Below are 25,353 nucleotides of genomic sequence, written 5' to 3'. Positions count from 1 at the left end.
CCAGCAGGGGGAGGATTGGGGTAATGGTGGAGGTGTAATGACTACGTGTTACCAGCAGGGGCAGGATTGGGATAATGGTGGAGGTGTAGTGACTGGGTGTTACCAGCAGGGGCAGGATTGGGGTAATGGTGGAGGTGTAATGACTGGATGTTACCAGCAGGGGCAGGATTGGGGTAATGGTGGAGGTGTAATGACTACGTGTTACCAGCAGGGGCAGGATTGGGGTAATGGTGGAGGTGTAATGACTGGATGTTACCAGCAGGGGCAGGATTGGGGTAATGGTGGAGGTGTAATGACTGGATGTTACCAGCAGGGGCAGGATTGGGGTAATGGTGGAGGTGTAATGACTGGATGTTACCAGCAGGGGCAGGATTGGGGTAATGGTGGAGGTGTAATGACTACGTGTTACCAGCAGGGGCAGGATTGGGGTAATGGTGGAGGTGTAATGACTGGATGTTACCAGCAGGGGCAGGATTGGGGTAATGGTGGAGGTGTAATGACTACGTGTTACCAGCAGGGGCAGGATTGGGGTAATGGTGGAGGTGTAATGACTACGTGTTACCAGCAGGGGCAGGATTGGGGCAATGGTGGAGGTGTAATGACTGGATGTTACCAGCAGGGGCAGGATTGGGGTAATGGTGGAGGTGTAATGACTGGATGATACCAGCAGGGGCAGGATTGGGGTAATGGTGGAGGTGTAATGACTGGATGTTACCAGCAGGGGCAGGATTGGGATAATGGTGGAGGTGTAGTGACTGGGTGTTACCAGCAGGGGCAGGATTGGGGTAATGGTGGAGGTGTAATGACTGGATGTTACCAGCAGGGGCAGGATTGGGGTAATGGTGGAGGTGTAATGACTACGTGTTACCAGCAGGGGCAGGATTGGGGTAATGGTGGAGGTGTAATGACTACGTGTTACCAGCAGGGGCAGGATTGGGGTAATGGTGGAGGTGTAATGACTGGATGTTACCAGCAGGGGCAGGATTGGGGTAATGGTGGAGGTGTAATGACTGGATGTTACCAGCAGGTGGAGGATTGGGGTAATGGTGGAGGTGTAATGACTACGTGTTACCAGCAGGGGCAGGATTGGGGTAATGGTGGAGGTGTAATGACTGGATGTTACCAGCAGGTGGAGGATTGGGGTAATGGTGGAGGTGTAATGACTACGTGTTACCAGCAGGGGCAGGATTGGGGTAATGGTGGAGGTGTAGTGACTGGGTGTTACCAGCAGGGGCAGGATTGGGGTAATGGTGGAGGTGTAATGACTACATGTTACCAGCAGGGGCAGGATTGGGGTAATGGTGGAGGTGTAATGACTGGATGTTACCAGCAGGGGCAGGATTGGGGTAATGGTGGAGGTGTAATGACTACGTGTTACCAGCAGGGGCAGGATTGGGGGAATGGTGGAGGTGTAATGACTGGATGTTACCAGCAGGGGCAGGATTGGGGTAATGGTGGAGGTGTAATGACTACGTGTTACCAGCAGGGGCAGGATTGGGGTAATGGTGGAGGTGTAATGACTACGTGTTACCAGCAGGGGCAGGATTGGGGTAATGGTGGAGGTGTAGTGACTGGGTGTTACAAGCAGGGGCAGGATTGGGGTAATGGTGGAGGTGTAATGACTGGATGTTACCAGCAGGGGCAGGATTGGGGTAATGGTGGAGGTGTAATGACTGGATGTTACCAGCAGGGGCAGGATTGGGGTAATGGTGGAGGTGTAATGACTACGTTTTACCAGCAGGGGCAGGATTGGGGTAATGGTGGAGGTGTAATGACTGGATGTTACCAGCAGGGGCAGGATTGGGGTAATGGTGGAGGTGTAATGACTACGTGTTACCAGCAGGGGCAGGATTGGGATAATGGTGGAGGTGTAGTGACTGGGTGTTACCAGCAGGGGCAGGATTGGGGTAATGGTGGAGGTGTAATGACTACGTGTTACCAGCAGGGGCAGGATTGGGGGAATGGTGGAGGTGTAATGACTGGATGTTACCAGCAGGGGCAGGATTGGGGTAATGGTGGAGGTGTAATGACTACGTGTTACCAGCAGGGGCAGGATTGGGGTAATGGTGGAGGTGTAATGACTGGATGTTACCAGCAGGGGCAGGATTGGGGTAATGGTGAAGGTGTAATGACTGGATGTTACCAGTAGGGGCAGGATTGGGGTAATGGTGGAGGTGTAATGACTACGTGTTACCAGCAGGGGCAGGATTGGGGTAATGGTGGAGGTGTAATGACTACGTGTTACCAGCAGGGGCAGGATTGGGGTAATGGTGGAGGTGTAATGACTACGTGTTACCAGCAGGGGCAGGATTGGGGTAATGGTGGAGGTGTAATGACTACGTGTTACCAGCAGGGGCAGGATTGGGGGAATGGTGGAGGTGTAATGACTGGATGTTACCAGCAGGGGCAGGATTGGGGTAATGGTGGAGGTGTAATGACTGGATGTTACCAGCAGGGGCAGGATTGGGGTAATGGTGGAGGTGTAATGACTACGTGTTACCAGCAGGGGCAGGATTGGGGTAATGGTGGAGGTGTAATGACTGGATGTTACCAGCAGGGGCAGGATTGGGGTAATGGTGGAGGTGTAATGACTACGTGTTACCAGCAGGGGCAGGATTGGGGTAATGGTGGAGGTGTAATGACTACGTGTTACCAGCAGGGGCAGGATTGGGGCAATGGTGGAGGTGTAATGACTACGTGTTACCAGCAGGGGCAGGATTGGGGTAATGGTGGAGGTGTAATGACTACGTGTTACCAGCAGGGGCAGGATTGGGGTAATGGTGGAGGTGTAATGACTACGTGTTACCAGCAGGGGCAGGATTGGGGCAATGGTGGAGGTGTAATGACTGGATGTTACCAGCAGGGGCAGGATTGGGGTAATGGTGGAGGTGTAATGACTGGATGATACCAGCAGGGGCAGGATTGGGGTAATGGTGGAGGTGTAATGACTGGATGTTACCAGCAGGGGCAGGATTGGGATAATGGTGGAGGTGTAGTGACTGGGTGTTACCAGCAGGGGCAGGATTGGGGTAATGGTGGAGGTGTAATGACTGGATGTTACCAGCAGGGGCAGGATTGGGGTAATGGTGGAGGTGTAATGACTACGTGTTACCAGCAGGGGCAGGATTGGGGGAATGGTGGAGGTGTAATGACTGGATGTTACCAGCAGGGGCAGGATTGGGGTAATGGTGGAGGTGTAATGACTACGTGTTACCAGCAGGGGCAGGATTGGGGTAATGGTGGAGGTGTAATGACTACGTGTTACCAGCAGGGGCAGGATTGGGGTAATGGTGGAGGTGTAATGACTGGATGTTACCAGCAGGGGCAGGATTGGGGTAATGGTGGAGGTGTAATGACTACGTGTTACCAGCAGGGGCAGGATTGGGGTAATGGTGGAGGCGTAATGACTGGATGTTACCAGCAGGGGCAGGATTGGGGTAATGGTGGAGGTGTAGTGACTGGGTGTTACCAGCAGGGGCAGGATTGGGGTAATGGTGGAGGTGTAATGACTACGTGTTACCAGCAGGGGCAGGATTGGGGTAATGGTGGAGGTGTAATGACTGGATGTTACCAGCAGGGGCAGGATTGGGGTAATGGTGGAGGTGTAATGACTGGATGTTACCAGCAGGGGCAGGATTGGGTTAATGGTGGAGGTGTAATGACTGGATGTTACCAGCAGGGGCAGGATTGGGGTAATGGTGGAGGTGTAATGACTACGTGTTACCAGCAGGGGCAGGATTGGGGTAATGGTGGAGGTGTAATGACTGGATGTTACCAGCAGGGGCAGGATTGGGGTAATGGTGGAGGTGTAATGACTACGTGTTACCAGCAGGGGCAGGATTGGGGTAATGGTGGAGGTGTAATGACTACGTGTTACCAGCAGGGGCAGGATTGGGGCAATGGTGGAGGTGTAATGACTGGATGTTACCAGCAGGGGCAGGATTGGGGTAATGGTGGAGGTGTAATGACTGGATGATACCAGCAGGGGCAGGATTGGGGTAATGGTGGAGGTGTAATGACTGGATGTTACCAGCAGGGGCAGGATTGGGATAATGGTGGAGGTGTAGTGACTGGGTGTTACCAGCAGGGGCAGGATTGGGGTAATGGTGGAGGTGTAATGACTGGATGTTACCAGCAGGGGCAGGATTGGGGTAATGGTGGAGGTGTAATGACTACGTGTTACCAGCAGGGGCAGGATTGGGGTAATGGTGGAGGTGTAATGACTACGTGTTACCAGCAGGGGCAGGATTGGGGTAATGGTGGAGGTGTAATGACTGGATGTTACCAGCAGGGGCAGGATTGGGGTAATGGTGGAGGTGTAATGACTGGATGTTACCAGCAGGTGGAGGATTGGGGTAATGGTGGAGGTGTAATGACTACGTGTTACCAGCAGGGGCAGGATTGGGGTAATGGTGGAGGTGTAATGACTGGATGTTACCAGCAGGTGGAGGATTGGGGTAATGGTGGAGGTGTAATGACTACGTGTTACCAGCAGGGGCAGGATTGGGGTAATGGTGGAGGTGTAGTGACTGGGTGTTACCAGCAGGGGCAGGATTGGGGTAATGGTGGAGGTGTAATGACTACATGTTACCAGCAGGGGCAGGATTGGGGTAATGGTGGAGGTGTAATGACTGGATGTTACCAGCAGGGGCAGGATTGGGGTAATGGTGGAGGTGTAATGACTACGTGTTACCAGCAGGGGCAGGATTGGGGGAATGGTGGAGGTGTAATGACTGGATGTTACCAGCAGGGGCAGGATTGGGGTAATGGTGGAGGTGTAATGACTACGTGTTACCAGCAGGGGCAGGATTGGGGTAATGGTGGAGGTGTAATGACTACGTGTTACCAGCAGGGGCAGGATTGGGGTAATGGTGGAGGTGTAGTGACTGGGTGTTACAAGCAGGGGCAGGATTGGGGTAATGGTGGAGGTGTAATGACTGGATGTTACCAGCAGGGGCAGGATTGGGGTAATGGTGGAGGTGTAATGACTGGATGTTACCAGCAGGGGCAGGATTGGGGTAATGGTGGAGGTGTAATGACTACGTTTTACCAGCAGGGGCAGGATTGGGGTAATGGTGGAGGTGTAATGACTGGATGTTACCAGCAGGGGCAGGATTGGGGTAATGGTGGAGGTGTAATGACTACGTGTTACCAGCAGGGGCAGGATTGGGATAATGGTGGAGGTGTAGTGACTGGGTGTTACCAGCAGGGGCAGGATTGGGGTAATGGTGGAGGTGTAATGACTACGTGTTACCAGCAGGGGCAGGATTGGGGGAATGGTGGAGGTGTAATGACTGGATGTTACCAGCAGGGGCAGGATTGGGGTAATGGTGGAGGTGTAATGACTACGTGTTACCAGCAGGGGCAGGATTGGGGTAATGGTGGAGGTGTAATGACTACGTGTTACCAGCAGGGGCAGGATTGGGGTAATGGTGGAGGTGTAATGACTGGATGTTACCAGCAGGGGCAGGATTGGGGTAATGGTGAAGGTGTAATGACTGGATGTTACCAGTAGGGGCAGGATTGGGGTAATGGTGGAGGTGTAATGACTACGTGTTACCAGCAGGGGCAGGATTGGGGTAATGGTGGAGGTGTAATGACTACGTGTTACCAGCAGGGGCAGGATTGGGGTAATGGTGGAGGTGTAATGACTACGTGTTACCAGCAGGGGCAGGATTGGGGGAATGGTGGAGGTGTAATGACTACGTGTTACCAGCAGGGGCAGGATTGGGGTAATGGTGGAGGTGTAATGACTGGATGTTACCAGCAGGGGCAGGATTGGGGTAATGGTGGAGGTGTAATGACTACGTGTTACCAGCAGGGGCAGGATTGGGGTAATGGTGGAGGCGTAATGACTGGATGTTACCAGCAGGGGCAGGATTGGGGTAATGGTGGAGGTGTAGTGACTGGGTGTTACCAGCAGGGGCAGGATTGGGGTAATGGTGGAGGTGTAATGACTACGTGTTACCAGCAGGGGCAGGATTGGGGTAATGTTGGAGGTGTAATGACTGGATGTTACCAGCAGGGGCAGGATTGGGGTAATGGTGGAGGTGTAATGACTGGGTGTTACCAGCAGGGGCAGGATTGGGGTAATGGTGGAGGTGTAATGACTGGGTGTTACCAGCAGGGGCAGGATTGGGGTAATGGTGGAGGTGTAATGACTACGTGTTACCAGCAGGGGCAGGATTGGGGTAATGGTGGAGGTGTAATGACTACGTGTTACCAGCAGGGGCAGGATTGGGGTAATGGTGGAGGTGTAATGACTACGTGTTACCAGCAGGGGCAGGATTGGGGTAATGGTGGAGGTGTAATGACTGGATGTTACCAGCAGGGGCAGGATTGGGGTAATGGTGGAGGTGTAATGACTGGATGTTACCAGCAGGGGCAGGATTGGGGTAATGGTGGAGGTGTAATGACTACGTGTTACCAGCAGGGGCAGGATTGGGGTAATGGTGGAGGTGTAATGACTACGTGTTACCAGCAGGGGCAGGATTGGGGTAATGGTGGAGGTGTAATGACTACGTGTTACCAGCAGGGGCAGGATTGGGGTAATGGTGGAGGTGTAATGACTGGATGTTACCAGCAGGGGCAGGATTGGGGTAATGGTGGAGGTGTAATGACTGGATGTTACCAGCAGGGGCAGGATTGGGGTAATGGTGGAGGTGTAATGACTACGTGTTACCAGCAGGGGCAGGATTGGGGTAATGGTGGAGGTGTAATGACTACGTGTTACCAGCAGGGGCAGGATTGGGGTAATGGTGGAGGTGTAATGACTACGTGTTACCAGCAGGGGCAGGATTGGGATAATGGTGGAGGTGTAGTGACTGGGTGTTACCAGCAGGGGCAGGATTGGGGTAATGGTGGAGGTGTAATGACTGGATGTTACCAGCAGGGGCAGGATTGGGGTAATGGTGGAGGTGTAATGACTACGTGTTACCAGCAGGGGCAGGATTGGGGGAATGGTGGAGGTGTAATGACTGGATGTTACCAGCAGGGGCAGGATTGGGGTAATGGTGGAGGTGTAATGACTACGTGTTACCAGCAGGGGCAGGATTGGGGTAATGGTGGAGGTGTAATGACTACGTGTTACCAGCAGGGGCAGGATTGGGGTAATGGTGGAGGTGTAATGACTGGATGTTACCAGCAGGGGCAGGATTGGGGTAATGGTGAAGGTGTAATGACTGGATGTTACCAGTAGGGGCAGGATTGGGGTAATGGTGGAGGTGTAATGACTACGTGTTACCAGCAGGGGCAGGATTGGGGTAATGGTGGAGGTGTAATGACTACGTGTTACCAGCAGGGGCAGGATTGGGGTAATGGTGGAGGTGTAATGACTACGTGTTACCAGCAGGGGCAGGATTGGGGTAATGGTGGAGGTGTAATGACTACGTGTTACCAGCAGGGGCAGGATTGGGGTAATGGTGGAGGTGTAATGACTACGTGTTACCAGCAGGGGCAGGATTGGGGTAATGGTGGAGGTGTAATGACTACGTGTTACCAGCAGGGGCAGGATTGGGGCACTGGTGGAGGTGTAATGACTGGATGTTACCAGCAGGGGCAGGATTGGGGTAATGGTGGAGGTGTAATGACTGGGTGTTACCAGCAGGGGCAGGATTGGGGTAATGGTGGAGGTGTAATGACTACGTGTTACCAGCAGGGGCAGGATTGGGGTAATGGTGGAGGTGTAATGACTACGTGTTACCAGCAGGGGCAGGATTGGGGTAATGGTGGAGGTGTAATGACTGGATGTTACCAGCAGGGGCAGGGTTGGGGTAATGGTGGAGGTGTAATGACTACGTGTTACCAGCAGGGGCAGGATTGGGGTAATGGTGGAGGTGTAATGACTGGATGTTACCAGCAGGGGCAGGATTGGGGTAATGGTGGAGGTGTAATGACTACGTGTTACCAGCAGGGGTAGGATTGGGGTAATGGTGGAGGTGTAATGACTGAATGTTACCAGTAGGGGCAGGATTGGGATAATGGTGGAGGTGTAATGACTGGATGTTACCAGCAGGGGCAGGATTGGGGTAATGGTGGAGGTGTAGTGACTGGGTGTTACCAGCAGGGGCAGGATTGGGGTAATGGTGGAGGTGTAATGACTGGATGTTACCAGTAGGGGCAGGATTGGGGTAATGGTGGAGGTGTAATGACTGGATGTTACCAGCAGGGGCAGGATTGGGGTAATGGTGGAGGTGTAATGACTGGATGTTACCAGCAGGGGCAGGATTGGGGTAATGGTGGAGGCGTAATGACTGGGTGTTACCAGCAGGGGCAGGATTGGGGTAATGGTGGAGGTGTAATGACTACGTGTTACCAGCAGGGGCAGGATTGGGGTAATGGTGGAGGTGTAATGACTGAATGTTACCAGCAGGGGCAGGATTGGGGTAATGGTGGAGGTGTAATGACTGGATGTTACCAGCAGGGGTAGGATTGGGGTAATGGTGGAGGTGTAATGACTACGTGTTACCAGCAGGGGCAGGATTGGGGTAATGGTGGAGGTGTAATGACTGGATGTTACCAGCAGGGGCAGGATTGGGGTAATGGTGGAGGTGTAATGACTGAATGTTACCAGCAGGGGCAGGATTGGGGTAATGGTGGAGGTGTAATGACTACGTGTTACCAGCAGGGGCAGGATTGGGGTAATGGTGGAGGTGTAATGACTACGTGTTACCAGCAGGGGCAGGATTGGGGTAATGGTGGAGGTGTAATGACTGGATGTTACCAGCAGGGGCAGGATTGGGGTAATGGTGGAGGTGTAATGACTGGATGTTACCAGCAGGGGCAGGATTGGGGTAATGGTGGAGGTGTAATGACTGGATGTTACCAGCAGGGGCAGGATTGGGGTAATGGTGGAGGTGTAATGACTGAATGTTACCAGCAGGGGCAGGATTGGGGTAATGGTGGAGGTGTAATGACTGGATGTTACCAGCAGGGGCAGGATTGGGGTAATGGTGGAGGTGTAATGACTGGATGTTACCAGCAGGGGCAGGATTGGGGTAATGGTGGAGGTGTAATGACTACGTGTTACCAGCAGGGGCAGGATTGGGGTAATGGTGGAGGTGTAGTGACTGGATGTTACCAGCAGGGGCAGGATTGGGGTAATGGTGGAGGTGTAATGACTGGATGTTACCAGCAGGGGCAGGATTGGGATAATGGTGGAGGTGTAGTGACTGGATGTTACCAGCAGGGGCAGGATTGGGGTAATGGTGGAGGTGTAATGACTGGATGTTACCAGCAGGGGCAGGATTGGGGTAATGGTGGAGGTGTAGTGACTGGATGTTACCAGCAGGGGCAGGATTGGGGTAATGGTGGAGGTGTAATGACTACGTGTTACCAGCAGGGGCAGGATTGGGGTAATGGTGGAGGTGTAATGACTGGGTGTTACCAGCAGGGGCAGGATTGGGGTAATGGTGGAGGTGTAATGACTACGTGTTACCAGCAGGGGCAGGATTGGGGTAATGGTGGAGGTGTAATGACTACGTGTTACCAGCAGGGGCAGGATTGGGGTAATGGTGGAGGTGTAATGACTACGTGTTACCAGCAGGGGCAGGATTGGGGTAATGGTGGAGGTGTAATGACTGGATGTTACCAGCAGGGGCAGGATTGGGGTAATGGTGGAGGTGTAATGACTGGATGTTACCAGCAGGGGCAGGATTGGGGTAATGGTGGAGGTGTAATGACTACGTGTTACCAGCAGGGGCAGGATTGGGGTAATGGTGGAGGTGTAATGACTACGTGTTACCAGCAGGGGCAGGATTGGGGTAATGGTGGAGGTGTAATGACTGGATGTTACCAGCAGGGGCAGGATTGGGGTAATGGTGGAGGTGTAATGACTGGATGTTACCAGCAGGGGCAGGATTGGGGTAATGGTGGAGGTGTAATGACTACGTGTTACCAGCAGGGGCAGGATTGGGGTAATGGTGGAGGTGTAATGACTACGTGTTACCAGCAGGGGCAGGATTGGGGTAATGGTGGAGGTGTAATGACTACGTGTTACCAGCAGGGGCAGGATTGGGGTAATGGTGGAGGTGTAATGACTACGTGTTACCAGCAGGGGCAGGATTGGGGTAATGGTGGAGGTGTAATGACTACGTGTTACCAGCAGGGGCAGGATTGGGGTAATGGTGGAGGTGTAATGACTACGTGTTACCAGCAGGGGCAGGATTGGGGCACTGGTGGAGGTGTAATGACTGGATGTTACCAGCAGGGGCAGGATTGGGGTAATGGTGGAGGTGTAATGACTGGGTGTTACCAGCAGGGGCAGGATTGGGGTAATGGTGGAGGTGTAATGACTACGTGTTACCAGCAGGGGCAGGATTGGGGTAATGGTGGAGGTGTAATGACTACGTGTTACCAGCAGGGGCAGGATTGGGGTAATGGTGGAGGTGTAATGACTGGATGTTACCAGCAGGGGCAGGGTTGGGGTAATGGTGGAGGTGTAATGACTACGTGTTACCAGCAGGGGCAGGATTGGGGTAATGGTGGAGGTGTAATGACTGGATGTTACCAGCAGGGGCAGGATTGGGGTAATGGTGGAGGTGTAATGACTACGTGTTACCAGCAGGGGTAGGATTGGGGTAATGGTGGAGGTGTAATGACTGAATGTTACCAGTAGGGGCAGGATTGGGATAATGGTGGAGGTGTAATGACTGGATGTTACCAGCAGGGGCAGGATTGGGGTAATGGTGGAGGTGTAGTGACTGGGTGTTACCAGCAGGGGCAGGATTGGGGTAATGGTGGAGGTGTAATGACTGGATGTTACCAGTAGGGGCAGGATTGGGGTAATGGTGGAGGTGTAATGACTGGATGTTACCAGCAGGGGCAGGATTGGGGTAATGGTGGAGGTGTAATGACTGGATGTTACCAGCAGGGGCAGGATTGGGGTAATGGTGGAGGCGTAATGACTGGGTGTTACCAGCAGGGGCAGGATTGGGGTAATGGTGGAGGTGTAATGACTACGTGTTACCAGCAGGGGCAGGATTGGGGTAATGGTGGAGGTGTAATGACTGAATGTTACCAGCAGGGGCAGGATTGGGGTAATGGTGGAGGTGTAATGACTGGATGTTACCAGCAGGGGTAGGATTGGGGTAATGGTGGAGGTGTAATGACTACGTGTTACCAGCAGGGGCAGGATTGGGGTAATGGTGGAGGTGTAATGACTGGATGTTACCAGCAGGGGCAGGATTGGGGTAATGGTGGAGGTGTAATGACTGAATGTTACCAGCAGGGGCAGGATTGGGGTAATGGTGGAGGTGTAATGACTACGTGTTACCAGCAGGGGCAGGATTGGGGTAATGGTGGAGGTGTAATGACTACGTGTTACCAGCAGGGGCAGGATTGGGGTAATGGTGGAGGTGTAATGACTGGATGTTACCAGCAGGGGCAGGATTGGGGTAATGGTGGAGGTGTAATGACTGGATGTTACCAGCAGGGGCAGGATTGGGGTAATGGTGGAGGTGTAATGACTGGATGTTACCAGCAGGGGCAGGATTGGGGTAATGGTGGAGGTGTAATGACTGAATGTTACCAGCAGGGGCAGGATTGGGGTAATGGTGGAGGTGTAATGACTGGATGTTACCAGCAGGGGCAGGATTGGGGTAATGGTGGAGGTGTAATGACTGGATGTTACCAGCAGGGGCAGGATTGGGGTAATGGTGGAGGTGTAATGACTACGTGTTACCAGCAGGGGCAGGATTGGGGTAATGGTGGAGGTGTAGTGACTGGATGTTACCAGCAGGGGCAGGATTGGGGTAATGGTGGAGGTGTAATGACTGGATGTTACCAGCAGGGGCAGGATTGGGATAATGGTGGAGGTGTAGTGACTGGATGTTACCAGCAGGGGCAGGATTGGGGTAATGGTGGAGGTGTAATGACTGGATGTTACCAGCAGGGGCAGGATTGGGGTAATGGTGGAGGTGTAGTGACTGGATGTTACCAGCAGGGGCAGGATTGGGGTAATGGTGGAGGTGTAATGACTACGTGTTACCAGCAGGGGCAGGATTGGGGTAATGGTGGAGGTGTAATGACTGGATGTTACCAGCAGGGGCAGGATTGGGGTAATGGTGGAGGTGTAATGACTGAATGTTACCAGCAGGGGCAGGATTGGGGTAATGGTGGAGGTGTAATGACTACGTGTTACCAGCAGGGGCAGGATTGGGGTAATGGTGGAGGTGTAATGACTACGTGTTACCAGCAGGGGCAGGATTGGGGTAATGGTGGAGGTGTAATGACTGGATGTTACCAGCAGGGGCAGGATTGGGGTAATGGTGGAGGTGTAATGACTGGATGTTACCAGCAGGGGCAGGATTGGGGTAATGGTGGAGGTGTAATGACTGGATGTTACCAGCAGGGGCAGGATTGGGGTAATGGTGGAGGTGTAATGACTGAATGTTACCAGCAGGGGCAGGATTGGGGTAATGGTGGAGGTGTAATGACTGGATGTTACCAGCAGGGGCAGGATTGGGGTAATGGTGGAGGTGTAATGACTGGATGTTACCAGCAGGGGCAGGATTGGGGTAATGGTGGAGGTGTAATGACTACGTGTTACCAGCAGGGGCAGGATTGGGGTAATGGTGGAGGTGTAGTGACTGGATGTTACCAGCAGGGGCAGGATTGGGGTAATGGTGGAGGTGTAATGACTGGATGTTACCAGCAGGGGCAGGATTGGGGTAATGGTGGAGGTGTAGTGACTGGATGTTACCAGCAGGGGCAGGATTGGGGTAATGGTGGAGGTGTAATGACTACGTGTTACCAGCAGGGGCAGGATTGGGGTAATGGTGGAGGTGTAATGACTACGTGTTACCAGCAGGGGCAGGATTGGGGTAATGGTGGAGGTGTAATGACTGGATGTTACCAGCAGGGGCAGGATTGGGGTAATGGTGGAGGTGTAATGACTACGTGTTACCAGCAGGGGCAGGATTGGGGTAATGGTGGAGGTGTAATGACTGGATGTTACCAGCAGGGGCAGGATTGGGGTAATGGTGGAGGTGTAGTGACTGGATGTTACCAGCAGGGGCAGGATTGGGGTAATGGTGGAGGTGTAATGACTACGTGTTACCAGCAGGGGCAGGATTGGGGTAATGGTGGAGGTGTAATGACTACGTGTTACCAGCAGGGGCAGGATTGGGGGAATGGTGGAGGTGTAATGACTGGATGTTACCAGCAGGGGCAGGATTGGGGTAATGGTGGAGGTGTAATGACTACGTGTTACCAGCAGGGGCAGGATTGGGGTAATGGTGGAGGTGTAATGACTACGTGTTACCAGCAGGGGCAGGATTGGGGTAATGGTGGAGGTGTAATGACTGGATGTTACCAGCAGGGGCAGGATTGGGGTAATGGTGGAGGTGTAATGACTACGTGTTACCAGCAGGGGCAGGATTGGGGTAATGGTGGAGGCGTAATGACTGGATGTTACCAGCAGGGGCAGGATTGGGGTAATGGTGGAGGTGTAGTGACTGGGTGTTACCAGCAGGGGCAGGATTGGGGTAATGGTGGAGGTGTAATGACTACGTGTTACCAGCAGGGGCAGGATTGGGGTAATGGTGGAGGCGTAATGACTGGATGTTACCAGCAGGGGCAGGATTGGGGTAATGGTGGAGGTGTAGTGACTGGGTGTTACCAGCAGGGGCAGGATTGGGGTAATGGTGGAGGCGTAATGACTGGATGTTACCAGCAGGGGCAGGATTGGGGTAATGGTGGAGGTGTAGTGACCGGATGTTACCAGCAGGGGCAGGATTGGGGTAATGGTGGAGGTGTAATGACTGGGTGTTACCAGCAGGGGCAGGATTGGGGTAATGGTGGAGGTGTAATGACTGGGTGTTACCAGCAGGGGCAGGATTGGGGTAATGGTGGAGGTGTAATGACTACGTGTTACCAGCAGGGGCAGGATTGGGGTAATGGTGGAGGTGTAATGACTACGTGTTACCAGCAGGGGCAGGATTGGGGTAATGGTGGAGGTGTAATGACTACGTGTTACCAGCAGGGGCAGGATTGGGGTAATGGTGGAGGTGTAATGACTGGATGTTACCAGCAGGGGCAGGATTGGGGTAATGGTGGAGGTGTAATGACTGGATGTTACCAGCAGGGGCAGGATTGGGGTAATGGTGGAGGTGTAATGACTACGTGTTACCAGCAGGGGCAGGATTGGGGTAATGGTGGAGGTGTAATGACTACGTGTTACCAGCAGGGGCAGGATTGGGGTAATGGTGGAGGTGTAATGACTGGATGTTACCAGCAGGGGCAGGATTGGGGTAATGGTGGAGGTGTAATGACTGGATGTTACCAGCAGGGGCAGGATTGGGGTAATGGTGGAGGTGTAATGACTACGTGTTACCAGCAGGGGCAGGATTGGGGTAATGGTGGAGGTGTAATGACTACGTGTTACCAGCAGGGGCAGGATTGGGGTAATGGTGGAGGTGTAATGACTACGTGTTACCAGCAGGGGCAGGATTGGGATAATGGTGGAGGTGTAGTGACTGGGTGTTACCAGCAGGGGCAGGATTGGGGTAATGGTGGAGGTGTAATGACTGGATGTTACCAGCAGGGGCAGGATTGGGGTAATGGTGGAGGTGTAATGACTACGTGTTACCAGCAGGGGCAGGATTGGGGGAATGGTGGAGGTGTAATGACTGGATGTTACCAGCAGGGGCAGGATTGGGGGAATGGTGGAGGTGTAATGACTACGTGTTACCAGCAGGGGCAGGATTGGGGTAATGGTGGAGGTGTAATGACTACGTGTTACCAGCAGGGGCAGGATTGGGGTAATGGTGGAGGTGTAATGACTGGATGTTACCAGCAGGGGCAGGATTGGGGTAATGGTGAAGGTGTAATGACTGGATGTTACCAGTAGGGGCAGGATTGGGGTAATGGTGGAGGTGTAATGACTACGTGTTACCAGCAGGGGCAGGATTGGGGTAATGGTGGAGGTGTAATGACTACGTGTTACCAGCAGGGGCAGGATTGGGGTAATGGTGGAGGTGTAATGACTACGTGTTACCAGCAGGGGCAGGATTGGGGTAATGGTGGAGGTGTAATGACTACGTGTTACCAGCAGGGGCAGGATTGGGGTAATGGTGGAGGTGTAATGACTACGTGTTACCAGCAGGGGCAGGATTGGGGTAATGGTGGAGGTGTAATGACTACGTGTTACCAGCAGGGGCAGGATTGGGGCACTGGTGGAGGTGTAATGACTGGATGTTACCAGCAGGGGCAGGATTGGGGTAATGGTGGAGGTGTAATGACTGGGTGTTACCAGCAGGGGCAGGATTGGGGTAATGGTGGAGGTGTAATGACTACGTGTTACCAGCAGGGGCAGGATTGGGGTAATGGTGGAGGTGTAATGACTGGATGTTACCAGCAGGGGCAGGGTTGGGGTAATGGTGGAGGTGTAATGACTACGTGTTACCAGCAGGGGCAGGATTGGGGTAATGGTGGAGGTGTAATGACTGGATGTTACCAGCAGGGGCAGGATTGGGGTAATGGTGGAGGTGTAATGACTACGTGTTACCAGCAGGGGTAGGATTGGGGTAATGGTGGAGGTGTAATGACTGAATGTTACCAGTAGGGGCAGGATTGGGATAATGGTGGAGGTGTAATGACTGGATGTTACCAGCAGGGGCAGGATTGGGGTAATGGTGGAGGTGTAGTGACTGGGTGTTACCAGCAGGGGCAGGATTGGGGTAATGGTGGAGGTGTAATGACTGGATGTTACCAGTAGGGGCAGGATTGGGGTAATGGTGGAGGTGTAATGACTGGATGTTACCAGCAGGGGCAGGATTGGGGTAATGGTGGAGGTGTAATGACTGGATGTTACCAGCAGGGGCAGGATTGGGGTAATGGTGGAGGCGTAATGACTGGGTGTTACCAGCAGGGGCAGGATTGGGGTAATGGTGGAGGTGTAATGACTACGTGTTACCAGCAGGGGCAGGATTGGGGTAATGGTGGAGGTGTAATGACTGAATGTTACCAGCAGGGGCAGGATTGGGGTAATGGTGGAGGTGTAATGACTGGATGTTACCAGCAGGGGTAGGATTGGGGTAATGGTGGAGGTGTAATGACTACGTGTTACCAGCAGGGGCAGGATTGGGGTAATGGTGGAGGTGTAATGACTGGATGTTACCAGCAGGGGCAGGATTGGGGTAATGGTGGAGGTGTAATGACTGAATGTTACCAGCAGGGGCAGGATTGGGGTAATGGTGGAGGTGTAATGACTACGTGTTACCAGCAGGGGCAGGATTGGGGTAATGGTGGAGGTGTAATGACTACGTGTTACCAGCAGGGGCAGGATTGGGGTAATGGTGGAGGTGTAATGACTGGATGTTACCAGCAGGGGCAGGATTGGGGTAATGGTGGAGGTGTAATGACTGGATGTTACCAGCAGGGGCAGGATTGGGGTAATGGTGGAGGTGTAATGACTGGATGTTACCAGCAGGGGCAGGATTGGGGTAATGGTGGAGGTGTAATGACTGAATGTTACCAGCAGGGGCAGGATTGGGGTAATGGTGGAGGTGTAATGACTGGATGTTACCAGCAGGGGCAGGATTGGGGTAATGGTGGAGGTGTAATGACTGGATGTTACCAGCAGGGGCAGGATTGGGGTAATGGTGGAGGTGTAATGACTACGTGTTACCAGCAGGGGCAGGATTGGGGTAATGGTGGAGGTGTAGTGACTGGATGTTACCAGCAGGGGCAGGATTGGGGTAATGGTGGAGGTGTAATGACTGGATGTTACCAGCAGGGGCAGGATTGGGGTAATGGTGGAGGTGTAATGACTGAATGTTACCAGCAGGGGCAGGATTGGGGTAATGGTGGAGGTGTAATGACTACGTGTTACCAGCAGGGGCAGGATTGGGGTAATGGTGGAGGTGTAATGACTACGTGTTACCAGCAGGGGCAGGATTGGGGTAATGGTGGAGGTGTAATGACTGGATGTTACCAGCAGGGGCAGGATTGGGGTAATGGTGGAGGTGTAATGACTGGATGTTACCAGCAGGGGCAGGATTGGGGTAATGGTGGAGGTGTAATGACTGGATGTTACCAGCAGGGGCAGGATTGGGGTAATGGTGGAGGTGTAATGACTGAATGTTACCAGCAGGGGCAGGATTGGGGTAATGGTGGAGGTGTAATGACTGGATGTTACCAGCAGGGGCAGGATTGGGGTAATGGTGGAGGTGTAATGACTGGATGTTACCAGCAGGGGCAGGATTGGGGTAATGGTGGAGGTGTAATGACTACGTGTTACCAGCAGGGGCAGGATTGGGGTAATGGTGGAGGTGTAATGACTGGATGTTACCAGCAGGGGCAGGATTGGGGTAATGGTGGAGGTGTAGTGACTGGATGTTACCAGCAGGGGCAGGATTGGGGTAATGGTGGAGGTGTAATGACTGGATGTTACCAGCAGGGGCAGGATTGGGGTAATGGTGGAGGTGTAGTGACTGGATGTTACCAGCAGGGGCAGGATTGGGGTAATGGTGGAGGTGTAATGACTACGTGTTACCAGCAGGGGCAGGATTGGGGTAATGGTGGAGGTGTAATGACTACGTGTTACCAGCAGGGGCAGGATTGGGGTAATGGTGGAGGTGTAATGACTGGATGTTACCAGCAGGGGCAGGATTGGGGTAATGGTGGAGGTGTAATGACTACGTGTTACCAGCAGGGGCAGGATTGGGGTAATGGTGGAGGTGTAATGACTGGATGTTACCAGCAGGGGCAGGATTGGGGTAATGGTGGAGGTGTAGTGACTGGATGTTACCAGCAGGGGCAGGATTGGGGTAATGGTGGAGGTGTAATGACTACGTGTTACCAGCAGGGGCAGGATTGGGGTAATGGTGGAGGTGTAATGACTACGTGTTACCAGCAGGGGCAGGATTAGGGTAATGGTGGAGGTGTAATGACTACGTGTTACCAGCAGGGGCAGGATTGGGGTAATGGTGGAGGTGTAGTGACTGGGTGTTACAAGCAGGGGCAGGATTGGGGTAATGGTGGAGGTGTAATGACTACGTGTTACCAGCAGGGGCAGGATTGGGGTAATGGTGGAGGTGTAATGACTACGTGTTACCAGCAGGGGCAGGATTGGGGTAATGGTGGAGGTGTAATGACTACGTGTTACCAGCAGGGGCAGGATTGGGGTAATGGTGGAGGTGTAGTGACTGGATGTTACCAGCAGGGGCAGGATTGGGGTAATGGTGGAGGTGTAGTGACTGGGTGTTACCAGCAGGGGCAGGATTGGGGTAATGGTGGAGGTGTAATGACTACATGTTACCAGCAGGGGCAGGATTGGGGTAATGGTGGAGGTGTAATGACTGGATGTTACCAGCAGGGGCAGGATTGGGGGAATGGTGGAGGTGTAATGACTGGATATTACCAGCAGGGGCAGGATTGGGGTAATGGTGGAGGTGTAGTGACTGGATGTTACCAGCAGGGGCAGGATTGGGGTAATGGTGGAGGTGTAGTGACTGGATGTTACCAGCAGGGGCAGGATTGGGGTAATGGTGGAGGTGTAGTGACTGGATGTTACCAGCAGGGGCAGGATTGGGGGAATGGTGGAGGTGTAATGACTGGATATTACCAGCAGGGGCAGGATTGGGGGAATGGTGGAGGTGTAATGACTGGATATTACCAGCAGGGGCAGGATTGGGGTAATGGTGGAGGTGTAGTGACTGGATGTTACCAGCAGGGGCAGGATTGGGGGAATGGTGGAGGTGTAATGACTGGATGTTACCAGCAGGGGCAGGATTGGGGTAATGGTGGAGGTGTAATGACTGGATGTTACCAGCAGGGGCAGGATTGGGGTAATGGTGGAGGTGTAGTGACTGGGTGTTACCAGCAGGGGCAGGATTGGGGTAATGGTGGAGGTGTAATGACTGGATGTTACCAGCAGGGGCAGGATTGGGGTAATGGTGGAGGTGTAATGACTGGATGTTACCAGCAGGGGCAGGATTGGGGTAATGGTGGAGGTGTAATGACTGGATGTTACCAGCAGGGGCAGGATTGGGGTAATGGTGGAGGTGTAATGACTGGATGTTACCAGCAGGGGCAGGATTGGGGTAATGGTGGAGGTGTAATGACTACGTGTTACCAGCAGGGGCAGGATTGGGGTAATGGTGGAGGTGTAATGACTACGTGTTACCAGCAGGGGCAGGATTGGGGTAATGGTGGAGGTGTAATGACTACGTGTTACCAGCAGGGGCAGGATTGGGGTAATGGTGGAGGTGTAATGACTACGTGTTACCAGCAGGGGCAGGATTGGGGTAATGGTGGAGGTGTAATGACTACGTGTTACCAGCAGGGGCAGGATTGGGGTAATGGTGGAGGTGTAATGACTGGATGTTACCAGCAGGGGCAGGATTGGGGTAATGGTGGAGGTGTAATGACTACGTGTTACCAGCAGGGGCAGGATTGGGATAATGGTGGAGGTGTAGTGACTGGGTGTTACCAGCAGGGGCAGGATTGGGGTAATGGTGGAGGTGTAATGACTGGGTGTTACCAGCAGGGGCAGGATTGGGGTAATGGTGGAGGTGTAATGACTGGGTGTTACCAGCAGGGGCAGGATTGGGGTAATGGTGGAGGTGTAATGACTGGATGTTACCAGCAGGGGCAGGATTGGGGTAATGGTGGAGGTGTAGTGACTGGATGTTACCAGCAGGGGCAGGATTGGGGTAATGGTGGAGGTGTAATGACTACGTGTTACCAGCAGGGGCAGGATTGGGGTAATGGTGGAGGTGTAATGACTACGTGTTACCAGCAGGGGCAGGATTGGGGTAATGGTGGAGGTGTAATGACTGGATGTTACCAGCAGGGGCAGGATTGGGGTAATGGTGGAGGTGTAATGACTGGATGTTACCAGCAGGGGCAGGATTGGGATAATGGTGGAGGTGTAGTGACTGGGTGTTACCAGCAGGGGGAGGATTGGGGTAATGGTGGAGGTGTAATGACTACGTGTTACCAGCAGGGGCAGGATTGGGATAATGGTGGAGGTGTAGTGACTGGGTGTTACCAGCAGGGGCAGGATTGGGGTAATGGTGGAGGTGTAATGACTGGATGTTACCAGCAGGGGCAGGATTGGGGTAATGGTGGAGGTGTAATGACTGGATGTTACCAGCAGGGGCAGGATTGGGGTAATGGTGGAGGTGTAATGACTGGATGTTACCAGCAGGGGCAGGATTGGGGTAATGGTGGAGGTGTAATGACTGGATGTTACCAGCAGGGGCAGGATTGGGGTAATGGTGGAGGTGTAATGACTGGATGTTACCAGCAGGGGCAGGATTGGGGTAATGGTGGAGGTGTAATGACTACGTGTTACCAGCAGGGGCAGGATTGGGGTAATGGTGGAGGTGTAATGACTGGATGTTACCAGCAGGGGCAGGATTGGGGTAATGGTGGAGGTGTAATGACTACGTGTTACCAGCAGGGGCAGGATTGGGGTAATGGTGGAGGTGTAATGACTACGTGTTACCAGCAGGGGCAGGATTGGGGCAATGGTGGAGGTGTAATGACTGGATGTTACCAGCAGGGGCAGGATTGGGGTAATGGTGGAGGTGTAATGACTGGATGATACCAGCAGGGGCAGGATTGGGGTAATGGTGGAGGTGTAATGACTGGATGTTACCAGCAGGGGCAGGATTGGGATAATGGTGGAGGTGTAGTGACTGGGTGTTACCAGCAGGGGCAGGATTGGGGTAATGGTGGAGGTGTAATGACTGGATGTTACCAGCAGGGGCAGGATTGGGGTAATGGTGGAGGTGTAATGACTACGTGTTACCAGCAGGGGCAGGATTGGGGTAATGGTGGAGGTGTAATGACTACGTGTTACCAGCAGGGGCAGGATTGGGGTAATGGTGGAGGTGTAATGACTGGATGTTACCAGCAGGGGCAGGATTGGGGTAATGGTGGAGGTGTAATGACTGGATGTTACCAGCAGGTGGAGGATTGGGGTAATGGTGGAGGTGTAATGACTACGTGTTACCAGCAGGGGCAGGATTGGGGTAATGGTGGAGGTGTAATGACTGGATGTTACCAGCAGGTGGAGGATTGGGGTAATGGTGGAGGTGTAATGACTACGTGTTACCAGCAGGGGCAGGATTGGGGTAATGGTGGAGGTGTAGTGACTGGGTGTTACCAGCAGGGGCAGGATTGGGGTAATGGTGGAGGTGTAATGACTACATGTTACCAGCAGGGGCAGGATTGGGGTAATGGTGGAGGTGTAATGACTGGATGTTACCAGCAGGGGCAGGATTGGGGTAATGGTGGAGGTGTAATGACTACGTGTTACCAGCAGGGGCAGGATTGGGGTAATGGTGGAGGTGTAATGACTACGTGTTACCAGCAGGGGCAGGATTGGGGTAATGGTGGAGGTGTAATGACTACGTGTTACCAGCAGGGGCAGGATTGGGGTAATGGTGGAGGTGTAATGACTACGTGTTACCAGCAGGGGCAGGATTGGGGTAATGGTGGAGGTGTAATGACTACGTGTTACCAGCAGGGGCAGGATTGGGGGAATGGTGGAGGTGTAATGACTGGATGTTACCAGCAGGGGCAGGATTGGGGTAATGGTGGAGGTGTAATGACTGGATGTTACCAGCAGGGGCAGGATTGGGGTAATGGTGGAGGTGTAATGACTACGTGTTACCAGCAGGGGCAGGATTGGGGTAATGGTGGAGGTGTAATGACTGGATGTTACCAGCAGGGGCAGGATTGGGGTAATGGTGGAGGTGTAATGACTACGTGTTACCAGCAGGGGCAGGATTGGGGTAATGGTGGAGGTGTAATGACTACGTGTTACCAGCAGGGGCAGGATTGGGGCAATGGTGGAGGTGTAATGACTACGTGTTACCAGCAGGGGCAGGATTGGGGTAATGGTGGAGGTGTAATGACTGGATGTTACCAGCAGGGGCAGGATTGGGGTAATGGTGGAGGTGTAATGACTGGATGTTACCAGCAGGTGGAGGATTGGGGTAATGGTGGAGGTGTAATGACTACGTGTTACCAGCAGGGGCAGGATTGGGGTAATGGTGGAGGTGTAATGACTGGATGTTACCAGCAGGTGGAGGATTGGGGTAATGGTGGAGGTGTAATGACTACGTGTTACCAGCAGGGGCAGGATTGGGGTAATGGTGGAGGTGTAGTGACTGGGTGTTACCAGCAGGGGCAGGATTGGGGTAATGGTGGAGGTGTAATGACTACATGTTACCAGCAGGGGCAGGATTGGGGTAATGGTGGAGGTGTAATGACTGGATGTTACCAGCAGGGGCAGGATTGGGGTAATGGTGGAGGTGTAATGACTACGTGTTACCAGCAGGGGCAGGATTGGGGGAATGGTGGAGGTGTAATGACTGGATGTTACCAGCAGGGGCAGGATTGGGGTAATGGTGGAGGTGTAATGACTACGTGTTACCAGCAGGGGCAGGATTGGGGTAATGGTGGAGGTGTAATGACTACGTGTTACCAGCAGGGGCAGGATTGGGGTAATGGTGGAGGTGTAGTGACTGGGTGTTACAAGCAGGGGCAGGATTGGGGTAATGGTGGAGGTGTAATGACTGGATGTTACCAGCAGGGGCAGGATTGGGGTAATGGTGGAGGTGTAATGACTGGATGTTACCAGCAGGGGCAGGATTGGGGTAATGGTGGAGGTGTAATGACTACGTTTTACCAGCAGGGGCAGGATTGGGGTAATGGTGGAGGTGTAATGACTGGATGTTACCAGCAGGGGCAGGATTGGGGTAATGGTGGAGGTGTAATGACTGGATGTTACCAGCAGGGGCAGGATTGGGATAATGGTGGAGGTGTAGTGACTGGGTGTTACCAGCAGGGGCAGGATTGGGGTAATGGTGGAGGTGTAATGACTACGTGTTACCAGCAGGGGCAGGATTGGGGTAATGGTGGAGGTGTAATGACTGGATGTTACCAGCAGGGGCAGGATTGGGGTAATGGTGAAGGTGTAATGACTGGATGTTACCAGTAGGGGCAGGATTGGGGTAATGGTGGAGGTGTAATGACTACGTGTTACCAGCAGGGGCAGGATTGGGGTAATGGTGGAGGTGTAATGACTACGTGTTACCAGCAGGGGCAGGATTGGGGTAATGGTGGAGGTGTAATGACTACGTGTTACCAGCAGGGGCAGGATTGGGGTAATGGTGGAGGTGTAATGACTACGTGTTACCAGCAGGGGCAGGATTGGGGTAATGGTGGAGGTGTAGTGGCTGGATGTTACCAGCAGGGGCAGGATTGGGGTAATGGTGGAGGTGTAGTGACTGGGTGTTACCAGCAGGGGCAGGATTGGGGTAATGGTGGAGGTGTAATGACTACATGTTACCAGCAGGGGCAGGATTGGGGTAATGGTGGAGGTGTAATGACTGGATGTTACCAGCAGGGGCAGGATTGGGGGAATGGTGGAGGTGTAATGACTGGATGTTACCAGCAGGGGCAGGATTGGGGTAATGGTGGAGGTGTAGTGGCTGGATGTTACCAGCAGGGGCAGGATTGGGGTAATGGTGGAGGTGTAGTGACTGGGTGTTACCAGCAGGGGCAGGATTGGGGTAATGGTGGAGGTGTAATGACTACATGTTACCAGCAGGGGCAGGATTGGGGTAATGGTGGAGGTGTAATGACTGGATGTTACCAGCAGGGGCAGGATTGGGGGAATGGTGGAGGTGTAATGACTGGATGTTACCAGCAGGGGCAGGATTGGGGTAATGGTGGAGGTGTAATGACTGGATGTTACCAGCAGGGGCAGGATTGGGGTAATGGTGGAGGTGTAGTGGCTGGATGTTACCAGCAGGGGCAGGATTGGGGTAATGGTGGAGGTGTAGTGACTGGGTGTTACCAGCAGGGGCAGGATTGGGGTAATGGTGGAGGTGTAATGACTACATGTTACCAGCAGGGGCAGGATTGGGGTAATGGTGGAGGTGTAATGACTGGATGTTACCAGCAGGGGCAGGATTGGGGGAATGGTGGAGGTGTAATGACTGGATGTTACCAGCAGGGGCAGGATTGGGGTAATGGTGGAGGTGTAGTGGCTGGATGTTACCAGCAGGGGCAGGATTGGGGTAATGGTGGAGGTGTAGTGACTGGGTGTTACCAGCAGGGGCAGGATTGGGGTAATGGTGGAGGTGTAATGACTACATGTTACCAGCAGGGGCAGGATTGGGGTAATGGTGGAGGTGTAATGACTGGATGTTACCAGCAGGGGCAGGATTGGGGTAATGGTGGAGGTGTAATGACTGGATGTTACCAGCAGGGGCAGGATTGGGGTAATGGTGGAGGTGTAATGACTGGATGTTACCAGCAGGGGCAGGATTGGGGTAATGGTGGAGGTGTAATGACTGGATGTTACCAGCAGGGGCAGGATTGGGGTAATGGTGGAGGTGTAATGACTGGATGTTACCAGCAGGGGCAGGATTGGGGTAATGGTGGAGGTGTAATGACTGGATGTTACCAGCAGGGGCAGGATTGGGGGAATGGTGGAGGTGTAATGACTGGATGTTACCAGCAGGGGCAGGATTGGGGTAATGGTGGAGGTGTAATGACTGGATGTTACCAGCAGGGGCAGGATTGGGGTAATGGTGGAGGTGTAGTGGCTGGATGTTACCAGCAGGGGCAGGATTGGGGTAATGGTGGAGGTGTAGTGACTGGGTGTTACCAGCAGGGGCAGGATTGGGGTAATGGTGGAGGTGTAATGACTACATGTTACCAGCAGGGGCAGGATTGGGGTAATGGTGGAGGTGTAATGACTGGATGTTACCAGCAGGGGCAGGATTGGGGTAATGGTGGAGGTGTAATGACTGGATGATACCAGCAGGGGCAGGATTGGGGTAATGGTGGAGGTGTAATGACTGGATGTTACCAGCAGGGGCAGGATTGGGATAATGGTGGAGGTGTAGTGACTGGGTGTTACCAGCAGGGGCAGGATTGGGGTAATGGTGGAGGTGTAATGACTGGATGTTACCAGCAGGGGCAGGATTGGGGTAATGGTGGAGGTGTAATGACTGGATGTTACCAGCAGGGGCAGGATTGGGGTAATGGTGGAGGTGTAATGACTGGATGTTACCAGCAGGGGCAGGATTGGGGTAATGGTGGAGGTGTAATGACTGGATGTTACCAGCAGGGGCAGGATTGGGGTAATGGTGGAGGTGTAATGACTGGATGTTACCAGCAGGGGCAGGATTGGGGTAATGGTGGAGGTGTAATGACTGGATGTTACCAGCAGGGGCAGGATTGGGGTAATGGTGGAGGTGTAATGACTGGATGTTACCAGCAGGGGCAGGATTGGGGTAATGGTGGAGGTGTAATGACTGGATGTTACCAGCAGGGGCAGGATTGGGGTAATGGTGGAGGTGTAATGACTGGATGTTACCAGCA

General features: G+C 53.2%; 1 protein-coding gene across 2 annotated transcripts in view; it reads left to right on the top strand.

The window, feature by feature from the left end:
• LRSAM1 (leucine rich repeat and sterile alpha motif containing 1) overlaps nt 1–25,353 on the top strand; it is a 53,289-nt gene that overhangs the window by 27,214 nt on the left and 722 nt on the right. The gene's annotated exons all lie outside the window — the stretch shown is intronic.

Source organism: Engystomops pustulosus, chromosome 9 (genome assembly GCF_040894005.1).
Source record: "Engystomops pustulosus chromosome 9, aEngPut4.maternal, whole genome shotgun sequence".
Lineage (NCBI taxonomy): Eukaryota > Metazoa > Chordata > Amphibia > Anura > Leptodactylidae > Engystomops > Engystomops pustulosus.
Note: the sequence above shows the minus strand (reverse complement) of the source record. Positions and strands in the feature narration are given on the sequence as shown.